At 45.3% G+C, this 5451-nt stretch overlaps 1 long non-coding RNA gene across 1 annotated transcript; it reads left to right on the forward strand.

Annotated features, from left to right (window-relative positions):
• The first annotated feature begins 303 nt into the window (after nucleotides 1-303).
• LOC147000460 (uncharacterized) lies at nucleotides 304-2857 on the forward strand. The gene is made up of 2 exons (XR_015045983.1): nucleotides 304-378; nucleotides 2718-2857. It is a non-coding gene; the product is annotated as an uncharacterized LOC147000460 (long non-coding RNA).
• Nucleotides 2858-5451: the final 2594 nt, after the last annotated feature.

The raw sequence follows: 5451 nt of genomic DNA on the forward strand, positions 1-5451 counted from the left end.
CTGACACATACACACCCCAGGCACACACACACAGATGCACAAAAGCATCCTTCACCCGATACATGTCACAAGATACATACCACCTTTTATTCTGCTGGCAAAGTGGGACGTCTTTAGTCATCTGGGGTCTCTGTCTCCATTCATGCTCCTCCTCACCCCACAGCTGGTGGTTGGGTATCATCAGGTCTCCAACACCCTGCACTGAAGCAGCCCCACCTCTTCAATTCCAGGGCTGAACATGTCAAGACATGTTCCTGAAGGCCAGAAAGCTAGTCCCCACCCAGGACTGAGCAGACCCAGGCCTGCTGAGCTCCGATTTTGCTGCTGGTCTCCGAGAGGCAACAGCCAGGGATGGGAGGACAGATGCAGCCTTGCAAGGTATCCTCTGGGGCTGATAGAAAGGAAAACCAAGGGACCAAGGGAGATATAAGGAAGACTCCATGTTAGCTGTTGCTGCTACCCAGGAAGGGAGAGGAAGTGTGGGCGCCAAAATCACCACTTCCCAGAAAAGGACAGGGGAGTCCCAAACAGGGACTGTCAGATTTCAGAAGAAGTCACCTCCACACAAACTCCCAAGAAATTTGACCACAAAACAAAGAGAGAATAGAAAATGGTCTAAGCACGAGGGTCAGGCTAGAGCTTTTCATATCCCTGAGAAATCAGAACTGACATTTCTAAAACTTCTCCAGTCTCGGCTCCATCATTAGAAATGTATTCCTTTGAGGCTCAGCTGGTAAAGTAGTTTGCTTTGCAAGTATAGAACCCAAGTTGAAATCCCATCACCCACAGGAAAGAGCCAGGCTTGGCTGCATGCTCTTGTAATACACACACACACACACACACACACACACACCACACTCACATACACACCACACACACATACATATATACAGACTCACACAAACATGCACACACATTCACACATGCATGCACACACACCACACACATAGCCCCCCACACACACATATAGACTCACACACTCACACAAACATACATACACATACACACACACACACACACACACACACACGCACAGGCACACATGAGGCACTGGAAGCAGGAGACTAGAAGGGACTTCCTGGCCAGTGCACCTAGCCTGGTCAGTGAGCTCCAGGCTCTAGCAGACCCTCAAAAACACAAGGTGGTAGCCAGACCAGCTGAGGAGATAGTTCAGTGAATGCCACATTTAGGGTTTCTGTTGCTGTGAGAAAACAGTGACCAAAAGTATCTTGGAAAGGGAAGGGTTAATTTCACCTTCCACTTTCAGGTCACAAACCAGCACTGAGGAAAGCCAGGGCAGGAACCTGGAAGGCAGGGACTTTAGAGGAACATTGATTACTGGCTTGCTTTTCATGGGTCCCTCAGCTCCTTTTTTTCTTATAGGACTCTGGTTCACTTGCCTCGGGGTGATAGTGAGCCAGGTCCTAACCATTAACCAAGGGAAGGTCCCACAGACAGACGTGCCTTCAGGCCAAGCCCATGGTAGCCATTCCTCAACTGAGGCTCCCTTGTCCCAGGTGGCTCAAGTTTGGGTTGGCAGGAAAATAAAACAAAATAGCCATGTGTGGTGGCACAAGCCTTTAATCCCAGCACTTGGGAGGCAGAGGCAGGCAGATTTCTGAGTTCGAGGCCAGCCTGGTCTACAAAGTGAGTTCCAGGACAGCCAGAGCTACACAGAGAAACCCTGTCTCCAAAAACCAAAAAATAAAAAAATAAAACAAAAAAACATCACGAGGTTACTTTTCCATTGTCTATCCCAAATAAATTCTGGGACACTCTGCTCCAAACACAGGGTCTCTCAGGGGTCCAGGCTGACAGCAGCTCTACCATAGTGTAGTGACACCATCGGTCTGTGAATCCTTGCTTTTGCCCTAACTGTAGAGAAGGCTGGTATCATGGGTTGGAGCCAATCATGTAACCTTGTCTAACCTCCACTGAGAGGGAGCAGGGAGCTGTAAGTGAGCCCTGGAGAAGGGGAAGGCCATTGCTGTCTAGGTCGTGTGTGATTCAGTGATCGATTGATTCATTGAAGATTGATTGATTGATTTTTGGGTTTTTTTTCAACACGTTTTCTCTGGCTGTCTTAGAACTCACTCTGTAGACCAGGCTGGCCTTGAATTCAGAGAGATTCTCCTGCCTCTGCCTCCTGAGTGCTGGGATTAAAGGCGTGTACTAGCACTGCCCAGCCAATGATTGCTTTAAATAGTTTTACGTAAGATCCAAGAGTTCAGTGTAGAACAGGAAAGACAGACAGGTATAGTCTACTTTCCATTCTGGACAGTAAAAGGTTCTGGTATTGTTTCTGTAAACAAACAAAGGAAACAATGGATGTGTGAATAAGTAAGCAAGAGTGTACAGGGCCTTGAGCAGCCCATAAACATCCATGAACTTCAGACCTCAAAGGTACAAAGATGAGTACACATGGATTTCTCCCTCAGGGCTTGCTTTCAGGGTACCACAGCAGGACAGTGGCTCCCAGCCACAGGCTTGCTTTCTAGGAAATGAAGGAGGCCTTACCTCAGAAGGGCTTGCAGGGTGGTTTGAGAAAAAAATGGGCCCCAGTGGCTTATATGCTTGAATATTTGGTCTCCACTTGGGGGAACTGTTTGGGAAGGATTAGGGGGGTTGGCCTTGTGGGAGGAGGTGTGTCACTGTGTGCCAGCTTTGAGGTTTCAGAAGCTCACACTGGTCCCCGTTTGCTCTCTCTCTGTCTCAAGGTTGTGACTTGCATAGGTGAGCTCTCAGCTACTTCTCCATGGCCTTGTCTGCTGCTTTGATGCCACAGTTCCCACCATGATGGTCATGCACTCTAGCCTTCTGAAACTGTAAGTCCCAGTAAACTTTTCTTCTATAAGTAGCCTTGGACATGGTGTCTTACTGCAGCGACAGAAAAGTAACAAAGGCAAGCATGCAGGGTGGGTAGTGAAGGGTCTTGTAGGAGTATAACAGGCAGGGAGCAGATTAGAGGAGGAGAGAGTTGGTCAGGAAGCATGGGTTCAGGAAGAGGATATGACTTGTGGACAGGTAGATGATGTATATATGTGTGTATATATATTATATAATATATATATATGTGTGTGTGTATAGATATGTATATATGTATGTATATATGAGTATGTGTATGTATGTGTGTATATATGTGTATATGCATGTGTACATGTAATATGTGTATATATGTGTGTATAGATATGTATATATATGTGTATATGCATGTGTACATGTAATATGTGTATATATGTGTGTATATGTATGTGTATATATGTGTATATGCATGTGTACATGTAATATGTGTATATATGTGTGTATATGTATGTGTATATTTGTGTATATGTATGTATGATGTGTCTATGTATGTACTTGTGTGTGTATGTGTGTATGTGTGTATGTATATATGCATGTGTATATGTGTGTATGGATGTATGTGTGTATTATGTATGTGCATATGTGTGTATGGGTGTATATGTGTGTGTGCATGTGTATGTATGTGTGTATATGTATGTATGTGTGTATGTATGTAAGCATGTATATGTATGTATGCATATGTGTACGTATGCATGTGTGTATGTATACATGTGTGTATGTATGTGTATATATGTATGTATATATACATGTATGTGTGTATATATCTATGCATGTGTATATGTTAATATGTATATATACATGCATGTATGTGTGTGTGTGTGTGTGTGTGTGTGTATGCATGACTGGTCAGATGGCAAGGCATGTCATGACTTTCACTCCTCACTCACCTCTGTTAGTGCCTAAAGGGTTATGACAGGCTTCCCACAGCTCTGCTTCTGGTGCCCTGCAGAGGCTGCCAGTATGGAGCAGAGGTTGACAGTATGGAGCAGAGGCTGCCAGTATGCATAGCTGATTCCCCCTTCAGGACTTACCTCAGAAAGGAAGGCTTTCAGCCTCCGGCCTGTCTGCATTGAAAGTACACCAGATGGCTGATGTGATGGAAAAGCCCAGACTGCTGAACCGGCTCCAGGCAGGACCAGCTGAGCCACTCTCAGGCCTCTCTGGTCTCCATCAGACCCCATTTCCTCTTCCTGCCTAACCTGACTCCCTTTATACCCTGACAGGTGTGCACACTGCAAATTCTCGGGGAGTTTAAGTGACTAGTGAATTCCAAGGGATCCTTTCCCTGGGAGTATCTATACTCCAGTAATGATAATAATGTTTATAGAGAGATTTCTCTGTACCTGCTTGGCCCTTTACCTGTGTGACCTTACTTAATGAAGACTAAAATTTATGCCAAAGGAACCAACCTTTTTTCTTTTTTTCTTGTGTGTGTGTGTGTGTATATGTGTGTGTCTGTACATGTGTGTAGGTGCAAGTATCCATGTATATGTGTGTGGGAGTGTATCTGTGTCATACCAGAGACCAACCTTGTGTGTCATTAACCTTGCAAGTCATTCCTCAGGGGCTGTCCTGCCTAGTGTTTCTTGTTTGTTTAAGACAGGGTTTCCCTATGTAGCCCTGGCTGTCCTAGAACTTGCTCTGTAGACCAGGTTGGCCTCAGACTCACAGGAATCCACTTGTCTCTGCCTCTGGAGTGCTGCCTCCAACAGTACTGTCCCACCATGCCCAGCTTCAGCTCGGGTTTCTTTCTTTCTCGCTTCTTTTTTAAATATTTATTTATTTATTTTGTAAGTATCTTCTGTCTTCAGACACTCCAGAAGCAGGAATCAGATCTTGTTATGGGTGGTTGTGAGCCACCATGTGGTTGCTGAGATTTGAACTCAGGACCTTCGGAAGAGCAGTTGGCACTCCTAAATGCTAAGTCATCACTCCAGCCCATCAGCTTGTGTTTCTTTTTGTTTTTTTCTTTTCTTTTTTTTTTTTGGTTTTTCGAGACAGGGTTTCTCTGTATAGCCCTGGCTGTCCTGGAATTCACTTTGTAGACCAGGCTGGCCTCGAACTCAGAAATCCGCCTGCCTCTGCCTCCCGAGTGCTGGGATTAAAGGCATGCACCACCACACCCGGCTCAGCTTGTGTTTCTTTTCTTTTCTTTTTTTTCTTTTTTTAAAGATTTATTTATTATATGTAAGCACACTGTAGCTGTCTTCAGACACACCAGATCTCACTACAGATGGCTGTGAGCCACATGTGGTTGCTGAGATTTGAACTCAGGACCTTTGGAAGAGCAGTCAGTGCTCCTAACAGCTGAGCGCCATCTCTCCAGCCTCCCTCAGCTTGTGTTTCTTTTTTTTTTTTTTTTTTTTTGGTTTTTCGAGACAGGGTTTCTCTGTATAGCCCTGGCTGTCCTGGAACTCACTTTGTAGACCAGGCTGACCTCGAACTCAGAAATCCGCCTGCCTCTGCCTCCCAAGTGCTGGGATTAAAGGCGTGCGCCACCACCGCCCGGCTTCAGCTTGTGTTTCTTAACAAATATTTTTATTTCATTTAATTTCTTTATGTATTCTGTGGCATGCATGTGGATTGGGG

Source organism: Mus caroli, unplaced genomic scaffold (assembly GCF_978045245.1).
Source record: "Mus caroli unplaced genomic scaffold, Mus_caroli_1 scaffold_18, whole genome shotgun sequence".
Lineage (NCBI taxonomy): Eukaryota > Metazoa > Chordata > Mammalia > Rodentia > Muridae > Mus > Mus caroli.